We start from the raw sequence: 25,624 nt of genomic DNA on the forward strand, positions 1-25,624 counted from the left end.
ATGCATGTTGTAGAAAATACAGGAGCACGTATAAATACATGAAAAGATGGGAGTTGCCTTACCAAGTGTGAGGTCAGTCTAACGAGACAATTCAATTAACAGCAGGATACTAAGAGAGGAAAAATAACTTTTGTAGTGGTAATGAGAGTGGCCCATTTCAAACAGTTGACAAGAAGGTGTGAGTAACAGTAGGGGGAAATGAGTATGGGGGAAATTAGGTTTAGGTTTTGTAATGACCCAACCACTCCCAGTCTTTATTCAGGCCTAATTTGATGGTGTCCAGTTTGCAAATTAATTCCAGTTCCGCAGTTTCATGTTGGAGTCCGTTTTTGAAGTTTTTTTTGTTGAAGAATTGCCACTTTTAGGTCTGTTATTGAGTGACCAGGGAGGTTGAAGTGTTCTCCTACTGGTTTTTGAATGTTATAATTCCTGATGTCAGATCTGTGTCCATTTATTCTTTTGCATAGAGACTGTCCGGTTTGGCCAATGTACATGGCAGAGGGGCATTGCTGGCACATGATGGCATATATGACATTGGTAGATGTGCAGGTGAACGAGCTCCTGATGGTGTGGCTGATGTGGTTAGGTCCTATGATGGTGTCCCTTAGTCCCCCTCTAGTGGCTGGTCCACATAAAGGGGTTCATTAGATTGCTAATGTCTCCAACTTCATAGACCCACTTCTTCAGCTCAAGCAGTAGAGGTTTATGTTTTAGATCCAGATGTCCAGGATTCAGTCCCAGATATGCTCACCACAACTCTATCACGGCTCTAGAATGCTACTCTTGGAGAAGACATTCCCACCAGGAAGTATTCCAGTTTTCACCCTTGATTACTTTTTGATAATTAACGGAATACCAAGCTGTACGGAAAACAGAAAAGAGAACCAGCAGCCTCATCCAGTTCTTCTTCTTTGCATTCCCCTTCCAGATAAGCACTGGGAAGGAATTCAGCCCCTCACTGTATGAATAGGCACATTTCTCCTTTAAGGCAATGGCTGGCAGGCAGCTCAACCTGTACTGCAAACTTCAGTATCCTATTATCAGATTTCTGTATTGCTGCCACAGTTTGTGAAAACTGATATCCTAACTCAGATGAGGGCAAATGCAGAGCCAAGTCTCTTAATTTGGGCAATGAGATACAGTACTATTTGAGCTCCGGAGGTATCACAGTAGCTAGGCCTTTTCTGGCATGGACTTTAAAGGAAGTCTCAGCTTTACACCGTAGCAACACTAACTTACAAATGAAAGGATTCAAAAAATTAGGCCAGGCCAGTCACTCGGGGCAGAAATGCACCTTCTAGCTGGAAATAGCAACAAGGCAGTGACCTACAGTTCTTCAGCAGAAACAAATGTTGTACTGTTCCTGGTCAAACAAAATACACTCCTTGCCCATTCCATTTTCATTCAAAATTGTTTGAATGTGCCTGATCCACTGAGGAAGTATAATGGGCTAGACCTAAGAAAATTCAAAATTGTGAAAATAAGGCTCACTTAAGCTTCTATCACCTTGACCTTTTGGTCAGCTAGGTAAGCTCAGGGTGCTGTCAAGCTAAATAAGGTTTTGTCACTACACTAGTTGGATGAAAGACCACCAAGTCATTCTCAGGACGCTGTAGAAGTGATGCTAACTATGCCATAGATGAGTAAATGTTGAACATGGTGTTAAAAGACTGCTGGGGGAAGTGCCCAATCTTCCAAGAGATGAAGTCAAATCCTGACCCCTTGTCATTAGAGATCCCACAGCAAATTCACAAAACAAGAGCATTTGTTCAAATTCCATTTTGGGTCATAGCACTCCACCTATATCAAGTTCTCCCTACTGTTTTAGTTAGAATATTTTAAGAGATATATATTTCTTTCACTTTCCAGCCCCGTCTGTTACTTACAAAGAGCGTGGAATTTATGAAAAATGCTCTGTAGCTTCCGTGATCTGAGAGAATCCTAGAGAAATGCAAAATCATTGCTTACACTTCATTTAGTCTCAACATTCACAGGTCTCTGGATGGCACAAAGCTATTCACAGAAACTGGCAATAGTGTGTAGGCCAAGTATGATGGTGAGATATTGTACGTCAGAGCCAAACACCCACAGCCTCTTGGCTTATGAAACACCACTGACCAAAGACACTGATGGGCCAACAAGAATAAGGCTCAATGGCCAGGAAGATACAAAGGGGGCAGAGGGGAGGTGATGTAGAGAACATTTGAGACCAAGCCCTTCAGTGGGAGCTACAGTAAGTGGATATCAAGGAGAGTTGAGGATGCTATGCATCTAACCCTGATCTTGCAAGAACAGCAGAGGTTCAAGGGCCAAAGCGCAGGAGGAATTAAAGCCAAGAGTGAAGTTGTCATAAATATAAAGGGAAGGATAAACACCTTTAAATCCCTCCTGGCCAGAGGAAAAACCCTTTCACCTGTAAATGGTTAAGAAGCTACGATAACCTCGCTGGCACCTGACCAAAATGACCAATGAGGAGACAAGATACTTTCAAAGCTGGAGGGGGGAAACAAAGGGTTCTCTCTGTCTGTGTGATGCTTTTCCCAGGACCAGAGCAGGAATGCAGGTCAGAACTCCTGTAAGGAGTTAATAAGCTATCTAGTTAGATATGCGTTAGATTCGGTTTTGTTTAAATGGCTGATAAAATAAGCTGTGCTCAATGGAATGTATATTCCTGTTTGTGTGTCCATTTGTAACTTCAGGTTTTGCCTAGAGGGATTCTCTATGTTTTGAATCGGATCACCCTGTAAGGTATTTACCATCCTGATTCTACAGAGGTGATTCTTTTACTTTTTCTTTCATTAAAATTCTCTTTTAAGAACCTGATTGCTTTTTCATTGTTCTTAAGATCCAAGGGTTTGGGTCTGTGTTCACCTATGCAAATTGGTGAGGATTTTTATCAAGCCTTCCCCAGGAAAGGGGGTATAGTGCTTGGGGGGATTGTGGGGGGGAGAGACGTTTCCAAGTGGGCACTTCCCCTGTTATTATTGTTAGACACTTTGGTGGTGGCAGCGTTTAACCTAAGCTGGTAAGAATCAGCTTAGGGGGTCTTTCACGCAGGTCCCCACATCTGTAACTTAGAGTTCAGAGTGGGGAAGGAACCTGACATGGTGGGAGCACTGGGATTAATTTGAAATCATTTTGAGATTTTTTTTTTTAAACCAGAAGCACAGAAGGATTTTAAAAGATTTTAAAGGGTTTTGTAGAAGGGGACAAAGCCACAAGCATAACAAAAGGGACGTGTCTTTTGTGAGCAGGAGTTTCTCTACCTAAAGGCAGGGTAGTTAACCTCCTGCAGGGAAATTCACAAGTCTTCACAGACCTGAAGAAGTTTTTTTTTTTTAAGCTAAGAGCAACTAGAGGGGTTTTCTGTCTATTTGCCTGGAGACAGAGGTGTTAGGGGTTTTTAAAGGGTTTTTCGGTCGGCTGACAATCACGAGCCGAGAACATCGGTATCTGGTTATAGCACAATTTTTTGTGGGTTTTTTTTTTTGACAAGCCAAGTTTTGTGCGTGTGTGTTTGATTTCTAACTCTCGGGTGTAAAGGCAGTTAAAAACAGAGGCAAACATGCCAGAGCCCAAGTCAGAAACAGCCCAAGTTTCAGAGTGGGGAAGGAACCTTGACAGAAGTAAAACCCCACAGCACAGGAAACAGCTACCTACATCACTACATACTATAGACATACTGCACGTTATTTCGTTCAGGAGGGAAAAGTGTGCAGGAATTGTGGTCATTGAATAGTATGGTACAACTCTGTGTTAGGGGGCTTATTCCTTCACCCACTTACTTCCCTGGTCCTTCTCGCATGAACAGAGAGCAACAATACCCGAAGTCCAAAGGTGCAAACAATTCGATGTTTATTGGGGTGAACTTCCAGCAAGCATGATTCCAGTTTCCTTCCTTAGTATCCTCCTTCCCAGCTCTGACACCACAGAGCCTTACACCTGTGTCCCTGTTCCCATTCCTGCCCTTAGCCAAACATGATTCCAACTTCCCTGTTCCCATTTCCCCCTTTAGCAAAACATGATTCCAATTTTCTTACCCCCATTCCCTGTTCCCATCTCCCCCTTTAGCAAAACATGATTCCAATTTTCTTACCCCCATTCCCTGTTCCCATCTCACACACCCACATGCCCACCCCCACCCACACCCACACCCCCACCCAGTCACTTCCTCATTGACTACAGATTATATAGTAAAACTTGAGTTCTGCTTAGCTATACCTTAACCAATCATTCTCCTGAAATTTAACTAACCAATCCTAACATATTGTAACATGATTATGTAACCAATTATATCCCACCACCTCAATTAGTTTACACCCAGCAAAATTAATTATACAGCAGACAGGAACAATCACAGAACCAGACAGAGATTATACAGACAAACAACAGCAAAGTAGGAACTATAATGACAAAACAATACAGAAGTGAGGATTTCACATCCCAGCTATTGATAAGTGAGTTCTTGCCAGACAGGATGCTATCAAACTAAGTTTCCTTTTACATTTTCTAGGCACTTCCCTTTCTCTGGAGGTGATAGGAATACAATCCTGTCCTGATAGTGCCTAACAGCCCAATAGCACCTTATTTCAATGTGACTAGTTTGGAATGTGAGGATGTGACCGGTCGCTTCCCAGCTTATGGCTGCCTCTGCTGCTTAGCCAAAGGCCTGAGCCTAAGAACAGGGCCTCAGACTGTCACAGTAAGAGAAGGCCCTTACACCAGCAGACAGTGGTTTTGATTCTTTCTTTTATACCTCTATCACTAGCCAAGTGATAAGAATACACCTAAATTCTTAAGAGTACAGGCCTTTGCAGACAGGCCTGAATATCTATATCCTAACACTCTGCACAAAAAGCATACCGAGCAAGCTGTGAGGGTTTGGTTGTTAGTTTTCCAGCATCAACTACTCAGTTCATTGAATACAGAACTCCAGAAGTATCTGGCACAAACCAAGATTGTTTGATAATATTTCCTAACTCAAGATGCTATAACAGGTTTCCAAACAACATTATTTGGCGCAAAGCTAGATAAAGAAGCCACAGCATATGGCAGCCGGCACTACAGAGAGCAAGCCAACCAATGCAAGCATAGCCTCACATTACAATAGACTACCCAGACTCTACTAGATTTGTTATACAAGACTACGGGCAGGTCAGCCTAACTCCCCAGCCACTACATAATCTTGCACAGCTTGCCATGGCAGATTTAAGCAGGTTGAACACAGACTGTGTAGTTTTAAATAAATTCTTAAGATTGAGTATTCATTGCCATACTTGATAAACTTAAACATCATGAGGTATCAGGGAGTTGGAGTACAAAGGTGCTGACAGGAGCATAAAAATTAACACAGTCTACCAGCTAAATCATTAAAAGAATATGAAGTTGCCTACTATCTGACCAGTCTGTTCCATACAACTAGCTCAATTAAGGGTGGAGCTTCTACTTCTCTCTAAAGAAAGCCAGTTCCGTGTAATTATGTAAGCTTCCCACAGCCAGAACAGAAGAGCTGGAAGACATCAACAGAGCCTAACAGTGGTATATAGTGCCAGAGATACAACTTTAATCCACCTGTTCAAAAACACTTACACCTCCTAAACATTCCCCCTCCCATTCATAATCTCAAACCACCGTGCAGATTTTTAGTAATTACACTGCTAAACAGCAGCAGTACAAGGAGGAGGAATGCAGAGGGGTGGGAAAGACTAAGTAGGCACACTTTAAATTTAAAAAACATTAAATTGGTTTCAAAGAAGACATGCCGAGGCCCTAGATACCCAGGTCCTCAGACTAATGGTCAGTTACCAAACGAAAGGGTGGAGGAGGAGGAGGTTGTGTGCTGTGCAGAGCATTCTAACTTTTCTAACACATTTCGGTTCACGGGGTCTAGGCTAATAAAATGGCGAGTACTCCTGCTCTCCACATAACAGACCTGTGGCAAGGTCTCCAAAGACTGGCTTCAAGGTAACCATGCTATTTAAAAGTGACAAGACGGACAAGTATGAAGGCTAACCCTCATCCATTTCCAATGTCACCCGCCTTCTTCCCCCCCTCCACTCCCCCCCCGTCTTCCTCAACTGAATGTTTCTGTGATCAAGCCCCCCGCTGGAAGGCCTCCAAGCAGGGAAGAAGTTCTACAAGCACAATCTTTTGATGAAGTTTCTCCTTGAGCTTTTAGCTCTTTCAAAGCTGCTCCTACCTCCACCAGCCTCTTTCTGCCCAAGTTTCAAAGTAGCAGCCGTATTAGTCTGTATTCACAAAAAGAAAAGGAGGACATGTGGCACCTTAGAGACTAACAAATTTATTTGAGCATAAGCTTTCGTGGGCTACAGCTCACTTCATTGAATGCATTCAGAAGGTTCGTTGTTTGATTGCAGCCCTGATAGTCATAGAATCATAGAATATCAGGGTTGGAAGGGACCTCAGGAGGTCATCTAGTCCAACCCCCAAGTCCTAGCAACTATTTTCATTGTATTGTTTCATGAAGAATGTGGGAGATATCTGTATTTCTTATAAATAGTTTGTACCTCTGTACAATTACTATCATGTTGCCTGCTGCATGGGGGCAGAGTTAACTCCATCCTAAGTGGTTTTTACACATCTCCAGGAGGGCAGACAATGACTAACTCAAATGCTGGTGCTTAATGAACAATACAGTGAATCTGCTGCTGGAAGCCTACCTCAGATGCCTGGTGAGGTGCATAAACCAGACTGGCTAGGTCCAGGGTTCCCAGGACAGACAAAGAAGCTTTGAACAAGACTGCCTGTGAACTCAGAGGGAGAGAGACTTACTGGGGGACAACCTGAAATAAAGTCATAAGCCTCAGAGGTGCAGTCTGTCTCGCCCAGCCCCAATGCTGGAGGGGGAGGGGGGGCGCAGAGGGGCACCTAGCATGGGAAGACTAAGGTTTAGGTAAGATAACATCCACAGATGCTGTCCTGTGTGCATTCTCTCACTGTCCACAGCTCTTGGAGGGAGGTCTATACCAGTGGACAAAACCCAGCTGGACCTGCTTAAGACACACAGGTGCTGTGATCTGGGAACCCAATCTAGGAATGGGGCAAAATGCAGATTCCAACCTGAGAGAAATGCAGGCATGGGCCTATAACTTGGAAGGGGGTGCCCGTGGAGAGGTCGAGTGAGGGGTCAATAGTACTGCTCACCCCAGAAACGTGAGACACACACACACACACACTTCAGACCAATATAGAATGTTAGAAGGGATACTGATCTGTATGCTCTCCAGGCACCCTGGACATTACTGAAGAATGCAACAAAATTGATACCCACATACCTGGCTGAACGTGGCAAGACAATGTAACATAACATCTACCAACAGAAAACCAGGAAACTCAGAACCTTTAGCCTTTCTCCAGTATTATCCCACCCTTACAATTCACATATCCCACATCTCCAGGTACCTGGAAAAAGGATGAGCTTTGCAGCATCCCCTGAAGGTCCCCAGATTCAGACTGTTGTTATCCAGGGGAAAGAGCATATTCCAAAGTTGTGGGGCTCTCAGAGTACATCTAGCCAGTAGCCCCTTCTCATATACTAACAGGATTTCAGCTCAAGTGCTTCTCCTGATCATTGCGGTAGTAGGGCATGGCACAGGGAGAGTGGCAGTCTCAGGTAGGCAGTGAAGCTGTTGAAATCTTTATAGATCCAACCAACACCTTCAACTTCACCCAGAAAACCACAAGCAGCCAGAGCAGATGATGGAGCTGGTTGCATATGCTCACAGAGAGATACTCCACTTATCAAGCAGACTGAAGTGATGATGGATGACTGGGGAAAGCAACTTATCAAGCAGACCACCACATTCTGTGCCACCTTCGGTTTTGGAATTATTTTAAGGCATAGCCTCACACAGAGCACACTAAATTATCTAATCTCATGGTGACAGACATGAGTGACAGTCACAAGGTACATATCTGAAAGGAAAGGTCACAACCTTCTGCATGTATGTAAGTGATAAAAAGCTGACTGGTCATTGCTGCTACTTCGTCTTCTAGTAGCCACTGGGAGTCAAACCTGATCAAGTAATGATGGACATACTTAATTGAAGTGGCTGATACTATTCTTACCCTACCCTCCAGTTGCTTTCCCCAGTTATCCATCATCACTTCAGTCTTGAATACGTTAAGCTTTTGTCAGCTAGTTCTCATCCATACCCAGATCTCGCTCGGACACAGAGTACAGTCACTGACTGCTTTAGTCTTCACTGAGTCTACAAGACAGGGATTAACACCCTGGGGAGTAATACCAGCCAAAGCGGGTTTATCCCAGGTGCATCTATACAGGCAACACAAACTTTTGCTTGTCCTCCTTCATTAAGCATGACGAAAGGGCCACCCCAGTCTCTTCCTCATGCACCTGAACAGTGGGAAATTTAATCAAACGTTACACACTACAAGAAAAAAGGGGAAGTTTAAAATTGAATCTCAAGCGTTTGTGGATTATATCATCAAATACAGTTCAAAAATATTGCTGATTCAAAATTAGAGAGTGAAGATTTCATTATTTATTTTTTTAAAATATGATATTTGTGGAACAAGTCTTATTCCAGGAAACTCAGCACTGCACCTAGAATAGTTTTGAACACTCTAGACATTGATAGGCCACAAACCAGATGAAAAAGTTTGAGCTCTTTGAATGGATTATAAGAGAGAAGACCAAAAAAAAAAAAAGAGCCCAGGAGGCAAAGTAAGTGACAGAGAATATGCACTGAGACGTCTGTCCCAAAAACATGGGAAAGACAAAACCACACAAGTAACTTTAGTGCTCTTGTTCTAATAAAGCACTTATTCTAATAGAACACTAAAGGAAGAATCTGTCTTCCTTTCCTAGATCGTGTCACTTTAGGATGTCTCAAACCTGCAGCTAAGTATTTCCTCCATCATTCCAACACATGCCACACTTCAAGGTGGCCAGAAAACTTCGAATAAAGGACAGAGGAAGTCTAGAGCAGATCACCTGCCACCTACCGCTAACAAAGTATTTTCAAGCTCCTGTGATCAGTTTCAGCACTACTTTTTACTAATCCTACCACTTCCGAATAATAAGTAGCAGAATTAAGATTTGGCTACAGACGCCACCTGTTAATTTCCCTTAGGATGAATAACAAGAACCAGCTCACTAGACTTGTTCTGCTTCTTCCTAGAGGAAACAAAGCGAAAACAACCCAGTAATTGCCAATGCCATTATTGTGCTGGCGGCAAAAATTGTGTCACATGGACCTCGCATTACTCCACTTTCTAGTTGGTGCTGGGCCAGTCTTCTCCTTTGGCACAAGATGCTTTATAATCTATAGCAAGCCCAGAACAGAGAGGTAGTTCTACACTCTACTTAGTTGTTTCAGAGCTGCTGTGTGCTCGGGTTACTAGATACAGGTAAAAATTGTGGCTACAATGCTTAGTGTTCAAGGCCACAATTTATGAGCTACATCTAAATTATATGACATGTAAAGCCCACAATTTGTTAACTGTGGAAATTTCTAAGTTAACTTTTCAGCTGAGCTGCCACTACTTTTGTGGGCATGGGGATGGGAGATATCCCTGAATCCTTCCCAATATAGAGCAACAGAATGTGCTCTAGAAATAGACATGTTCTCTCTGAGCTCTGGAGACTTCATGCTCTCATTTTAGAGCTACCTTTAGCTTTTCCTTTATAAGATTTTCTGGGTTATTCATCCACACATGAAAGATGCTGGAAGTGACAGCAAGCTTCAATTGCAGGACAAAGCCTACAGGCTCTCAATCCTGACAGTCTGTATGTGGAGGGGGGGAAATTAAGGCACTGTTGGGACCACTCTGGATCTCCAACCTAACGGACCCCAGATTTAGTGGCAGGGTTGTTGGGGTTGGTTTTTAATAAAAACAAAAATCAAAAAAATCCCCACACACAAAAACAAAATTAAACAGCTTTTGGAAAAATCATGGAGCAGGTCCTCAAGGAATCAATTCTAAAGCACTTAGAGAAGAGGAAAGTGATCAGGAACAGTCAGCATGGATTCACCAAGGGCAAGTCATGCCTGACTAATCTAATTGCCTTCTATGAAGAGATAATTGGTTCTGTGGATGAAGGGAAAGCAGTGGACGTGTTGTTCCTTGACTTTAGCAAAGCTTTTGACACGGTCTCCCACAGTATTCTTGCCAACAAGTTAAAGAAGTATGGGCTGGATGAATGGACTATAAGATGGATAGAAAGCCGGCTAGATTGTCGGGCTCAATGGGTAGTGATCAATGGCTCCATGTCTAGTTGGCAGCTGGTATCAAGTGGAGTGCCCCGAGGGTCGGTCCTGGGGCCAGTTTTTTTCAATATCTTCATAAATGATCTGGAGGATGGAATGGATTGCACCCTCAGCAAGTTTGCAGATGACATTAAACTAGGAGGAGAGGTAGATACGCGGGAGGGTAGAGATAGGATACAGACAAATTGGAGGATTGGGCCAAAAGAAATCTGATGAGGTTCAACAAGGACAAGTGCAGAGTCCTGCACTTAGGCCGGAAGAATTCAATGCACTGCTACAGACTTGGGACCGAATGGCCAGGCAGCAGTTCTGCAGAAAAGGACCTATGGGTTACAGTGGACGAGAAACTGGATATGAGTCAACAGTGTGCCCTTGTTGCCAAGAAGGCCAATGGCATTTTGGGATGTATAAGTAGGGGCATTGCCAGCAGATCGAGGGATGTGATCATTCCCCTCTATTCAACACTGGTGAGGCCTCATCTGTAGTACTGTGTACAGTTTTGGGCCCCACACTACAAGAAAGATGTGGAAAAATTGGAAAGAGTCCAGCAGAGGGCAACAAAAATTATTAGGGGACTGGAACACATGACTTATGAGGAGAGGCTGAGGGAACTGGGGATGTTTAGTCTACAGAAGAGAAGAATGAGGGGGGATTTGATAGCTGCTTTCAACTACCTGAAAGGGGGTTCCAAAGAGGATGGCTCTAGACTGTTCTCAATGGTAGCAGATGACAGAACGAGGAGTAATGGTCTCAAGTTGCAGTGGGAGAGATTTAGGTTGGATATTAGGAAAAACTTTTTCACTAGGAGGGTGGTGAAACACTGGAATGCGTTACCTAGGGAGGTGGTGGAATCTCCTTCCTTAGAAGTTTTTAAGGTCAGGCTTGACAAAGCCCTGGCTGGGATGATTTAATTGGGGATCGGACTAGATGACCTCCTGAGGTCCCTTCCAACCCTGATATTCCATGATTCTCCTCAGAACAGCAACGTTAATTCTAAACAGCTTTTCCTGTAAATTAATGATGTGATTGATTACAATGGTCAATCATTTCATAACCATGCACTGCAGGCTTTCAGTGACAGCCCTTGCTTTAAGAAGCATTTACGGCTCAAGAGACCAATTTGGCTCATCCTGGTAAATTCTGTAGAGGTGCCTGTGACCCAAGGTACCATCCCACACTGAAAATGCCATGGGCAGGGCAGGCTGCAAAAAGGAGAGTCAATTCCCCCAAAACTGGTGGTTAATATGGTAGTCAGATTCACCAACCAGTCAAACTGTGCTCCTGATCCCCCACACTACTTACCAAGAAGCTGGAAAAAAAAAAATCACGCTGCCCCCTTTATGCATTCCAGTCTCTGGCTCTCAATCAGCAAATAGGTCCAGTAAAGTGAGAACTTATTTCAAACTCTATTCACTATACAAAATGTTCTTCTGATCCCCAAAGGGCCAGCCACATTACCAGATCAATTTGGATCTTACCCAAAATATTACGCTGCCAGCCAATCCTTTAATATCTAAAACCGAAAGTTTATTAGAAAAGAAAGAAAAGAAAAGAACAAGAAGAGAGATGTCAAATGATCAAAGCAATCAGATACATATATGTTACTTCACAGTCCACATATCCGATGAGTTTGCTGGCTTGTAAAGTCCCTCTGGAACACATCCAAAGTTTGGATGGGTCTCTCAGTCCTTTATTCAAAGCTTCAGTTTGTAGAGAAGTTACTCCTGGGGTGAAAAGAACGACTGAAGACCAATGGAGAAGATGCAGCTGCCTTTTTATATCCCTTGCCATGTAGCTTGTACATCCTCTGTCTCAAACACAGGCTCATAACACATGAGCATAGAAAAGCACTTGGAGTCCCTTGTCCACATGTCCTGCTGACTCATAAGCATAGCCCCTAGTGTCTCTCCATAGGTTCATTGTACAGCTGATTGCCCTTGATGTGCCATCAAACAGGCTAGAATAGTGCTGATGCCAATCTGTTTGAGGGTTTCACCAAGAAACACAGAATAGGTCTGAGATGCAGATATATCACATATTTATAACTCACGATACAAAGATCATACATACATATAAATAAGCTTATCATATTTAGAAAATAATAACTTTTGCACTGATACCTTATACGGCATATCTTGTAAGATTCATAATATTGGTATCAGTAAGATTATAAATAGTCACCCATATTTCATGCAGCGTCACATGTCCGGTCTCTGAATATCTTTAAAAACAGGTTTCCTTTGCCTGTGGCAATTTCTGTTAGCCAGTTTTCAACTGCTTTGGAGAACGCTTATCCAGGTGCATAACAAAACTTGTTCATCTACAATTGTATCTTCAGCTCCATTGCCTCTATGCACGCCAGTACAGTGTTGGCCATTTTATCTTGCCACTATACAAAATAGGAGACCAAAACATGACTCATGCAAGTTGAAACTGACATCACACTGATAAAAAGTCCATCTCAGCACCATGGTAGATAGTGGACAGTAACAGTTAACTGTTCAAAGACATACACCAAGGGCTAGATTCACAAAAGATCTTGGGTGCCTAACTGCCACTTTAGGCGCCTCAATTCCAGAATCAGGCCCCTTGGCCGCCAAAGCCTGTAGGCGCCAAACTCTTGCTGTGAAAAGCTCACTAGGTGCTTAAGTTTTTGCCTCTGGGTAGGGCCGGCTCCGGGCACCAGCATTCCAAGGGGGTGCGTGGGGCGGCAGGTAGAAGGGGGTGGCAGTTTCTCCAGCTGCGGCAATCCAGCGGCAGCGTCTCCCTTTTGCCGGCCACGGCAGCAAATTGGCAGCAGCTTCTCCCTTTTGCTGTCCACGGCAGCAGTTTTTTTTCCCCACTGCTTGGGGCAGCAAAACCTGTAGAGCCGGCCCTGCCTCTGGGCATGCAGCCCCATTCCCAGCATCTGGATGCCAGAGTCAGGCACAAATCGGGGGAAGACAGGTGTACCTCTGGCTAACTCACCAGCGAGGCCTGATCCTGTGAGTATGCTCCGAGCTCACCTACCGGATTGAGCCCCTGTAGACAAACTTACCCAAAACGGCTAGGGTGGGGACGAGGGGGAGTAGGACCTCTCTCATAACTTTTAGCCCAGTGGTTAGGGTACTCACCTGGGATGTGGGAATCTGTCCCCACCAGGTTTGCCAAAATTACGAATCTGTCTGTGGGAGGGAAGGCCCTGGCTGCCAACAAATCCAAATATACCCCAGTGAATTATAGTCTCTGTACAGGAGCTAACATGGTGTTTTTTTTTTTTTTTTTTTTACATTTAGCTGAAGACCTAAATTCCTAGAAGAGGGAAAGAGCTGTCTGGGTAGAAATTAGTGCCATTTGGTAAGATTGGCCCCTGAATAGCCTGCCGTTGAGATATGGGAAGACTAAAATTGCTTCTCAGCAAAGGTAACCCACTACTACCAGGGCCATCCCTGAGGAGTGCGGGGCCCCAGACCCCGCCACCACTCCACCCCTTCCCCCAAGGCCCTGCCCCACCTCTTTCTGGCTTCCACCCCGTCCCCCGAGTACCAGGAGCCGGTGAGGTGGGGACAGGTCGCTTGCGGCTGCCGGCTCCAGGCCCCCCGCTAGCCCTGAAGGTTGCCCTGGACCCCGCGTGACCAAAGCACAGGGCCCTCCAAAGCGTGGGGCCTGGGGCGGTTGCCCCGGTCCATCCTATGGACAGGATGGCTCTATTACCATGAGAATTTTTAAGAATACCCCCGGGACCAAAGAGAAGCTGAAGGGAAGTACTCTATATTGAAAATGATCCTGGCCCACAGAGAAATGTAGGTATTCCCTGTGTGTGGGATGTATTGCTACTCTCTGTCCTTCTTTGGCACAATACTTTGAGTAAAACCTTTTCCCCCTGTGAGGGAATGGGACTGGTTCTACCACTCCTAAACAAAGGAGAGAGCGTACTTCTTGGCTCAGTATAGTTTTGTGAAAGGGGTCCCTGACTATGAATGGGGAGGGGGATGGGAGGGAGGGACATAAAGTGCATGGCGTAGCCAGATGTTATAATCTCTATAACCCACTTGTCTGTTGTAATATGCCGCCAGGCCTGCTGGAAATGGGAAAGGTAGTCTTCAAAAGTGGGATGGTGAGTGAAAGGTTGCAGTTTGCAAACTAGATGTGAGGGGACAATTGAATTCTTGACCAACCACCAAAATTATTGTTTCAATGATTATTAAGTACTTGCTGAAAGAGGGCGAGAAGCTCTTTTCCTCTGGAATTTTTGTCTCTTTCTAGCGGATTCAGTGATTCTGTGAAATCCAGATAACTGAGCCAGGTGCAACCTCTGGACAGTTTGAGACCTACTAAATCTCTTCTTGCTCACAGGAGTGTACATACCCAGAGAACTCAACATGGCCCTGGAATCCTTCAGTGTGTGCAGGGACCCTGAGAAGGGCTTCAGACCATCGAATATGAGGTACTCAACAGTATTCTGAACCCCTCTCAGGAACCTTGACAGCTGAAGCCATGACACCCTGCGCATAACAACTGCTGTGAAGATGGATCTAGTGGCAGTGTATGTGACATATATAAGGACGCTTGTGTGACACACTGTACCTCAAAATAGCACCCTGTAACCCCTATATTCATCATTCATATCCGATAGTGATATTTCATAAAAAACATGCCATGTAAGAGGACATATGAAAGGTCATGATCTGCTGAAACCCGCTGTTCTGTTCAAATACGTATATCATTAGTGCATATGAAGTTATGAGATTTTGCTGTATGGTTGCTACTGAAATAGGTTGTAAGTTTGAGAGCCTTTACTGCTAAGTGATGACCCATTCCCAGGAGGGTGTTAAATGACCATCAACAGGGGAGTTGTAATCAAAGGGTTTGCAATTCAATGACAATTGCACAAGTACCACACAAAGGCGACTGCTCAACTCTGACTCAAGTTGCACAAGATCACATCAGGGGAATTGCTCAACCCCGGAGACTCAGCAAAGCCCACAAGGATACGTCTGAGCAAGCGTCTTCCAGGCACATGGACTAAGGACATAAAATAGGGGAGGAAAGGCAAAAGCATTATGCCACTTCCTCCCCCACCTACACTGGAGCATCAAGAACATGGGAAAGACAAAGACTTCAACTGAGGAGACTGGTCCCAGGCTCAAGAGAGAGAAGGCTGTGTAAAAACTGTAACATCCAGTGGTATGAGAAAATTGCTTGATCTAAATACTGCTGATTATAATAAGATTTAGACTGTGTGCTTATCCTTTTTCTTTTTTTTTTTTCGGGGGGGGGGGGGGACGACTCTCTCTTGCGATATGTCGACTACTTAAAAATCACTTAAAATATATCTTTCTGTAGTTAATTAACCTGTTTTATATTTTACCTCATTTTACCTGTATTTTGCTTGAAGTGTTTGGGAAGTTTCAGCTCAGGTTGCAAAGGCTAGCGCATGTCTTCTCCACATTGAGGACTGTGTAATGAACTGACACCAGCAATCTCGGCTGCAAGCGAGACAAGGAGTCAGACCTCTGCGACCAACGGGCAGCCTACAGATTTCATTTTCATCTAGGCCACTGATATGGATAGGGTCTTGGTGGCCAGTTTGCTTCAGGCCAGGGCCCCCCGTCCCAATCGCAAGACAAGCACCAATCCTGGTTCCCATTACATTTCACAAATAGTCCTTGCTCAAGCAGTGGAGAGCAGGAGGAGTAAGATCCTAACTCGGATGCCAAGCAGCCCCATTGCTTTCCCCCAAAACCTGGGACAAGCCCTGAGGCTGCGAGCAGCCAGTCCGACATGCCCATAGCCCAGAATGAGGAAGGGGCTGGTGCTGAAGGTGGAAATGGTACTGCTGATGTTTCCACTGCCAAGAGCAGTGTCAACCCTGAAGTCAGCATTGATATTGAAGTAACATTGCTGAGGTGAAGAGTGGTGACTGCTCCATGGTAACATTGGCAGCACCAGCCACAGGAGTACTGAAGAGGTTCCTTGTGCCAAGGAGGTCCCTTGTGCCAAGTCCAGTACCGGCCCATTTCCCCTGACCATGGAAGGGAAACATCAGCGTGTGAGGCCAACAGATCCACAGGGTTGAGCAGCCCACCCAGCCAATAGGATTATAAAGGATGCAGCCCTGACAAAGTCCTGGACCAAGGGAGAGGTCAGGACAGAGGAAGTCCACTGCTGCCTGACATGCCGCCAGCACAGCAGCAGCTGGCGTCAGCATCACCCTCGTCAGTATCAGACTCGACGGACATCCTGGGGCCAAAACTGGAGTCAACCGTATGGGGTCTCTGATCTCCCTGCACAGTGCTGGGAGCAGGTCTTGTCGATCGCTGTCATCCCAAGCACCAGCGTTCACCGCATACCGATCCATGCTCCTTCTGGAGGAAGGAAATGAGTCCCCACAGGAGCTGGAGCGACCTCAGTCAGTATTTTGCGACCTTTTCCTCGACAGGGAAAGATTCCATCTCTTTGGAGAGGTGCCAGCTCCAGGACACAAAGCAACAGCACACTCAGACCACGAGGGCAACCTCCGATCTGACAAGGGCCTCAGTGCCAAAAAAAGCCACGTGGCCTGTTCGAGCCAGTGCTACTTAAGACAAAGATCCCTCACCACTTGAGTCTCTTTCACGAACGATCTGCAAGTTGACCACCACTTCTTGACATGGGCTTTGCCTAGGCACAACAAGCACCATACATGAGGATTATTGTTAAGATCTCCCCCACACGACGGACAATGTTTAAACCCTGGTGAGGGCATCACCAGGTAACACAAACTACAACCAACTAGTAACAGGTCTAACACTGTACTAGAACTACGTACAACCAGAAAAAAAGTCACCGAATAGCAGATTGTGAGGTTGAAAACAACACAGAGCTTGGTGTCCAGCCACCAGCAGCAAGAACGAACTGGGGGGTTGGGGGGTCAGCGCAGTGACGCTTCAGACAGCCAGGGGAGGGGCTACAGCCACGAGGTGTGAGCACCACCCCTCTAAGGGTACTTCTAGACAAATTCTCCAGCCCCAGTGTGCTAGGCGTGCACACACCTAAGTGGAATACACAGCTGCATCTACTCAGAGAACCACCTGCAGAGCCTGGCATACCCAGCCAGGGCAAATAAGCTTCCCAGAAAAAAAAAGGAGAGGAAAAAATCCAAACCTCTCACTGCTATCTAACTAAATCCAATACTGACAACAACATGCCAACGAGAAACAGTAAACTAAATACAGAACAACTGCAAAACATGCCGAGACATGCAGAAGGCAGACTCACTAGAGCTCCACCTCGGGCAAAGGTGTTAGCGAAGGAACTGAGGGTGGTTCGCCCGCACAGCCCTATATATCCTCAGTGTGTGGCATGGAGCTAGATGAAGCATATGCATAGACCCAACGGACATTGCTAAAGGAAGATCTCCAATCAAAGGAAACAGAGCACTCTTAGGGACGCTACTTGAAGAACAACATATCCTTCTGACACCTTTGCTGTTGTACACAGACTATGAGTGGAATCTTATGTATCTCCCCAGTAGGTTATGTCATGAGTTGTCCCATCTTACATTGCTGTAAAGAAGCGTCCAATCAGCAAATGGGGGGCCAGGGGAGGGGAAACCCAACCCTGTTTAACACCATTTGTTATGCCAAAAGGATAATACATCTTTTCATCCACACAGACTCATTCAACCATCCCAACATGGAGATGTCAGATTGTGTTGCCCATCACAGCCAAACATCCAAATTTTCCCAGGGGCCTCCTGTAAGTCTCGGATACATCAACGTGGATACCAGATTACAAAATACCAACAACTATGCAATGGTCAGACAAAACTTTTACAGTACTTGTGCAAACAGTTACATTACTACTTTAGTTTAAATTGCATAGTCTTTCTATTATAATCTCCCTCCCCATTTTCACATGCTAACAGCTTTCTCAAACAAGGTTGTGCTGGAATTTGCCACTTAGAGTCTGTTCTGGGAAGATCTGAATGAAAGTTTGAAAGGATTTAAGTTATGAAAGATAATGCTCCCACCCAATGCTTTAATGGAAATCTTATTTTTTTTATTTTGCAAAGGTATCTCAAAACAGCTGACCTCTGAAACTTCAAACTTGGTACATAAGCAGTTCTCCACCTGCTTATACTTTGCTAGGTTTGAAAGAAAATTTGTCTTAAGTTACGGATATTTTCAAATTCAAGACCATGTTCCATAATATAAAACTATCAGTTTGTATTGCAGTGTGCATCTTGTTGCAGTTGGTTAATTCATTTTAAAAACTAAGAAGTTCTTAGAGTAGTTTAATGTAATTTATTTGGCTTTTAAAGCTTTGGCCAAGTAACAACCAGCCTGCTAGCTTTGCAAGCAGAGTAGCTCCAGAGCAAGGACTTTGAAAAGTTCTGCAAGACAAAGCTTCAGATTAAATTTCCTTCTTTCAACTAGTATTTAATTTTAAAAAACGGAAATTAAATGCAAAAAAGTTAGTGCATTGCTATGGTCACAGTTTAAAAAATACTGCACCAGAAAAGCCAACACAGCCACTATATTCCAGCACAATATTTTCACTCCTGTTTAAAATCGTTCATTGTGTAGTGTGATACTTTGTTTTTATATGTTGTTAAACATATGCTATAAAGGTTAGAAGGTACCCACTACAATAACATTGCTGTGGAAGCCTTGGCTTATGTGTTTCCCAACTGTCCAATTTTAATGAAGTCTGGAGTACTGCGTTACTTTTTGAACATGGAATACACACACACACACACACACATATATATATCTATATCTATATATATATCTCTATATATATATATATACACACGAATATATGTATGCATGCAAGTGATACTGCAGAAATAGATGACAGACAGGTTTTCCAGTAGAAAAAAGATTTAGAATTAACGAAAGAATGGAAGAGTTTAAAAACAAAGAAAGGGTTAGAAACCAGGAAATGCAGAATTATTGTATTTCACAATGAAGGTATCCAAGCAACCATAACTCTTTCCCCGCCACATACACACTCCTCCTTGATTAACTCAGCCCTTGATTAGCCAGTCATCAAGGTACGGAAATACTTGCACCCAACGCTTGTGTAAGAATACAGCCATGACTGCCATGCACTTGGTAAACACACGTTGACAGGCAGAACAGAAGGACTGTGAACTGATAATGATTGTGGTTTACCATGAAGCTGGGGTACCTTCTGTGGGAGGCGTTACTGAAATACGAAAGTAAGCGTCTTTCAAGTTGAGGATGGCATACCTGTCCCCTGGATCCAAGGAAGGGATAAGGAGGCCAAAGAGACCATGCGGAACTTCAGTTTCTTCATTAACTTGTTGAGGTCTTGCAGGTCTAGGATACGCCTGAGGCCTCCTTTGGCTTTTGGTATTACAAATACCAGGAATAGAACCCCTTGCCTTTCAGCTCCTGAGGAACCTCTTCCACTGCCCCCCAGCGAAAGGAGCGAGTGCACCTCCTGCGTGAGGAATTGTTCATGAGAAGGGTCCCTAAAGAGGGACGGGGAAGATGGGTGGAAGGGAGAGAGGGAAGAGAATTGGAGGGAGTATCCCCTTTCTACCATGCAGAGTACCCAGCGATCCAATTAATTCGGGCCCACAAAGGATAGAAATGGGACAGTCATCACGAGAAGTAAGGAGCAATGGATCCAGAGTCTGGACTGGTGTGTCGCTTCCTGGGTGCGCCTTCAAAAGAGTGAGACCTCTTCCTGTTGTTCCTATTCTGCCTCCGAGAAAAGTCCTGCATGTTTTGAGGGTGGTAAAAATGACGCAGAGGTTGTAGCTTAAAATGCCTACATTGTATGGCCGAAGTGTACAAGCCAAGAGACTTGACACTGGCCCTCGAGTCCTTGAGGCTATGAAGCCGTGAGTCCATCTTTTCTGAAAAGAGGATCGAGCCCTCAAAGAGGTGGTCCTGGATAGGGATGTAAAATGTTAACCGATAAGGTAAGGTATTCCGGTTAACGTTTAAACTCTGCTACGGGACTCTGCTGCCAGCCCTGCGCTCAGGGCTGCTCATGGGGCCAGCAGCAAGCGGAGTCCCTGGGGCTGGCAGCTGGGATCCCGGGGGTGCAGGCCAGCAGTGGAGCCTAACCGTTAAACGTTTAACTGGTACAATTTTAATAGTTTAAATGTTTGCTTTTTTTAAAACACTATTTACCTCCCTAGTCCTGGATAGTTTGTTGGACCTCATCTGGGAGCCCTGAGACTTGGAGCCAGGAGCTCCCCCTCATGGCTACTCCGGAGGCCATGGTGCGAGTGGCCAAATCAGCCACATCAAGGGCTGCCTGCAGCAAAGCCCGGGCAATAAGCTTACCCTCCTCTATCAAGGAGGGCTCTGCCCTGGAGTCCTGTGGCAACAGCTCTGTAAATTTTGCTATCACTCCACTGGAGTTGTAGCTCTACCTACTGAAGACAGCCTGGTGATTAGAAAGTCAGAGCTGGAGCCCCCTGGTGGAATAAATGTTCCTCCCAAAGAGGTCCAGCTTTTCGCCTCCCAGTTTTTCAGGGAGGATCCCTGGTAACCTTTGCGCTCCTGCTCATTAGCCACCCCCATCACTAGGGAGTCTGGCGAGGGATGAGTGTATAGGTGCCGTTGGTGGTAAGGAGGCGGGGGGTCTCCCACAGGGCCTTGGCGTGTCCTGTATTGTTTTAATGAGTGGCAAGGCAATACGGGAGGAAACAGAAGGGGTGAGAATGTCCACCATGGGGTCTGATGTTTCAACGACTTGCTCGGCCTGGATCCCCAGGTTCTGCACCACCCTCCACAACAGCTGCTGGAGAACCCTGCTGTCCTGCAGGACAGGGACCATTGACATTCCCGCCACCACCTCATCAGGCAAGGACAAGGCCTTAGCTGTTCCCTGCCCTCAGCACTGAGGGGATCTCGCAGCACCCAGTCTTCCAGTGCAGTTGGTGCTGGCACTGCAAACATTTGGTCCTGTTCCATGTGAGGTACTGAAGGCACATATAATACTGAGGCCACAGACACCAACCTGGAGTAGGATCTCTGACTCTGGTCCTGACCCTGATGGAACGCCCAGGGAGTCCAGAAAGGCCACTGGGCAGGAGCCTGCCACTGACCAAGTCAGGGCCCCGGAAGAAGCTACTGATGTCCACATCTGTCCGTCCTGGATCATCTGCTTCTCCTGGATCTACAGGATTCTGCTTCCAACTCCAAGGTCTCGCTATAAGAGAACCAACTGTGCACTGATGCCCAAGAGCGGAGACTGAAACTCGGGGACCGATGTGGCTCCCCTATCCGCCCACTGGTGGATAGTACTGGAGACCGGTGCCGAGGAGATGACGACTGGCACGGTACCATCGCCAGCTTGCCTCTGGACAGCACTGAGGGTTTCACGGGTGCCACTGACACTGAGCTTGGTGTCCTGTCTCGCCTCGGAGAGGTGCCGTGAAGGCAATGAGGTCCTTGGCAGCCTCAAACGTCTTCGGTGTGGAAGGCAACTGCAGATCACGGGCCTTCCCTGATAGGGGAGTGCTGGGGACCTGGACTATGCAGGGGCAGGAGTCAACATAACCCTAGGAGAGCAGCCTCCATCAGAAGGATCTTGAGGCGCTGATCCCTCTCCTTCTGAGTCCTCGGACAAAATTCCCTGCAGATTTTGCAGCATTCATTCTGGTGGCTTTCCCCCAAACACTTCAAGCAGAAAGTGTGGGGATCACTTCTTGGCATAGACTTGCCAGACGCTGCACAGGGCATGCCCCGGTACTGGGAGAAAAGGAGGGGAGATACCCCGAAATGAAACTTGTTTCAACTAGACTAGACTAACTACTACTATAACCTATTTACAGGAAAAAAGTTCAAGACTGCTAGAGAAGGTACTCTTGCAAAGCAAGAGATAACAAGGGTTCCTGCTAATCATCAAAAGAAAGAAGGAACTAAGGTGGCGGCAGGCCAGCAGGGCCATATATTCAGTGCCATGGAGGCACAATTCCAGGGGGCACCTGGACCGACCCGACAGGTGCTGCTAGGGGAAAAACCTTCCGGCTGCCATGCACACGGCATGCGCAAACCTAATTGGAATTGACATGAGCAATCACTCAAAGAAGAACTAGAATGCCCCAGACTCTCAGTCATATGGTGCTGGTGCAGTTTTACATTCAGAGCACACGTACAAGAATTTAACGGATTCCCAATCAGACAGATTTCACACTGAAGGCAGTCAAAACCCACTCGTTAAGGGTTCAAAACTCCACAGTGCCGGGGGGGGGAGAACGGGACTCAGTACCTCACATGATCAAGCTCTGTGATTTCCATGTGGCACCACATTCTCTAAGTACCATTAGACACAGACCGAGGATGCCTGAATACAAACTTCACAGGATCAGCTTATGAAGTCAGAGCACATGCATGAAAAAGGGAACAGGTTAGTGAGGTGTCAAAGCAGAAAACACGGGGCTTGATTCTTCCAGTAGGGTTATCACACGGATGGGATCCCCAACTGTACTAAGCACAACTTGACAACCCCACCAGTGCAAAGCTACTTGCCACAACCACCCGAGACAGAGGGGCTGCCATATAGACAAGGACTAGGCAGTGTAACATGCATTCAAAAGCACGGATATGTGCCCACAAGCTTAAATTCATCTTAAAGATGTTGCATGTTGGATAAAAACAGAGGCATGTGATAACCTCCGTTAAAAGTCATACCTTACTCAATTACCAGTCAGATTCTCTATAAACCTTTCAATGGAGAAAACATGATAGATGTCCTTTGCAAACAAGTTCAACTGTGTATAAGCCTTTCTGAGGAGCAAGTCAACAGCAAAGACCAAAGTTCACTACTGTATCTTCTGACATTACTGGTTCAGATTTTACAACTGCCCTTTGCAACAGTCAATTTCAAGACCTATAAACTTCATGGCTCTTAAAAAAAAGAAAACAGGAGCCACAAAACCTAGAGCTAGGAACCACAAGATCATGACTAGCAACTACTTAGATGATTAAACTTTTAACTGTTCCAAGCACTAGCAACTACCATACAAACAGCATGAATTGCAATTTCATTAATTATTTGGAAAGAAAAAAAAAAGGCTGAAAAAATAATATCCAAATTTCAACAAAAGATGTTTTCTAGTTTGCACTGGAATTCTGATAATAGATGAATTAAGAGGAATCTCACTCAGTGTCCCTCCCTTCATACTTTAAAAAAAAAAATTTGCAGCATATATCAGAAACCCTGCACTGGACTATTTGTTAATCCCACTCAGCCCCACAATACCCACTCTCACCCGCTCCTGCATTGTTGCATTTTTATCCTGCTCCCACCTGCAAAAACCTGAGATCCCACAAATCCTGCAAGAGAGATACCCCCATCTTACTAAAAAAAAAAAAAAAGTTTGTTAATTTTTTACACACACACAATTCCGACACAATTTTTACCACTAAAACAATTTAACAAATCTTGCTTAAACCATGTAAAAAAACCAAAACTTGAACTCCTGTTAGACAGCAAATCTGCTTCTATCCCTCACCTAAATTTAACTATTAAAACCTTTATTTAAAAAAAGAAAAACTTGCTTTACGTCGCTGAAATTCTATTTATGACAAACTGACGAGAGATTTAGTGTTTTTCCACAAATTATCGCAGTTTGTTTTTTTTACCCACCCAATCCCACCCGCATCAAAGAACATTTTACCCACTCCCACTATTATGGCAGTGGGTCCTGCAGGACCCATGGGATCCCAGTCCCACTGCCGGACTTTAGCATACTATAAAAGTCTACCCATTTGCTGTGGGCTCTGTTGATGCAAACTACTAATTTAAAGAGACACACGCTTTTCTAAAAAGTATCTGCCTGAAAATGTTGTCCCTACTGTTATTCCAAGTAACCTCTAGAAGGACTAATTGAAAGATTAAATAAAAAGATATCAAATGTAAGCAAACTGAGAAAATAGAACTCTGTGTATAGTCAATTTCCCTGTTTTCCCTGTAGGGTCAGTCAATATCTTCTATGTAGGAGAAACCCACAGAACAGAGGAGATCAAAAGAATTTTTAAGAGGAGGAAAAGTGAATGAACACACAAACAAACTCGTAAGGGGATTCAGAAGCAGATAAAGTACCTGAAACTACTTCTAACAGGCTTGTTTAAATGGACCTGATTTAAGTTGATAGGGGCAATGGGATCACCATGAAATTATTCAACACACTTTTAGGGCTCTCTGTACATAATGCTCTGTAAGAGATTTACTGCATGATGTAATAACAACACTAGAGACAGAATAAAAATGCAACTTCAGAGTGCTTGCTTCTAGCGTTGGGATTTAGGCAACAAATCACAACTAAATACCTCTTCTGAAAGCCAACTGAATTTTACTAGCATGAAAGAACATTGCTAGAGCAATAATCAAGTTGTATCAACTTAATCTCTCAACATTTAACATGTCTCATTAGTGTTCTACACGCTTGCAGGAAAAAATTTCAAACCTCTCCCGCAAGAAAAAAAAACAGGGGTTTAAGTCTTTTTAATTTTTCAATTTGAGCTATTCCTCCACTGTTTCATAGCTCTGATAATTGTACCACTGACTAACCTCCAAATAACTCTTTTTATCATCACTACTATAAACAGCCCCTCCTCACTCACAGTGATAGGAATCTGGAAACTCACTGTAGCTGCATCCCACCCTACAGCCTCTCAAAACACTACAGAGAAATGAAACTACTTGCTGGAGCAAGAGGAATCCCTGTGCTGGAACACTGCTCATGCAATTCCTGGGGAAGTACAACCACATCCTAAGTAGACAGGCCAATGCATAATGGCAGTAACAAATTACTTGGTTTTAAAGGTAGGGGAAAGGGGGAAATATTTTAAAGCCACACTGTTGGGTCAGGGTAGGCTCAAAATTTAGGGTATGTAAAAAACAACTTTTGGTCAAGTGAAAAAATGTATTTTCAAAATTTCTTTGCATACACTTTACTTTTAGAGCATTATTATTCACCAGAAGTCTACACCACCCTACCATTGCAGCATTCAGCCACAGTATGAGAACAAAGAAGTGAAATCGACTGCTCCAAGTGACAGGATGAAAAAAGTAAACAAATGGCAAAAGTGAACTGGCTTTACAGAAAGCTTTCAGTTTTAATAATTTCAGGTGCAGCTACCAGATACCAAAGAAAATACTGTATAGCACAGAGACAGGAGAAGAATTCCCCAAAGTTTACTTCATATGTTCATTAAGGATTACTAGATTGCTAAGAACAACTACACACAAGTCTTTTTTTTAAAACACGAGTTTCAACAATTTGAAAATCTGGGGCTTTTATTCCTGGAGATGTAGATCAGTAATCTACTGTTACACATTGTAAATCTGTCTCACTCCCACCTGATGAGGTCTTTATTGGATGAACACCCAGTGAACCATCCCTCTTCACTTCT

General features: G+C 44.6%; 1 protein-coding gene across 15 annotated transcripts in view; it reads right to left on the reverse strand.

Annotated features, from left to right (window-relative positions):
* Positions 1-25,624, reverse strand: part of FBXO34 (F-box protein 34) — a 65,508-nt gene that overhangs the window by 12,685 nt on the left and 27,199 nt on the right. The window contains exon 6 of one of the 15 annotated variants that reach the window (XM_084631529.1): positions 15,604-15,721. The exons of the other annotated variants lie outside the window; for them this stretch is intronic. The gene's annotated coding sequence lies outside the window, so the exon portion shown is untranslated. The remainder of the gene's footprint in view (positions 1-15,603; positions 15,722-25,624) is intronic. 15 annotated transcript variants of the gene reach the window in all.

Source organism: Lepidochelys olivacea (genome assembly GCF_965140295.1).
Source record: "Lepidochelys olivacea isolate rLepOli2 genome assembly, chromosome: 6".
NCBI classification, from domain to species: domain Eukaryota; kingdom Metazoa; phylum Chordata; order Testudines; family Cheloniidae; genus Lepidochelys; species Lepidochelys olivacea.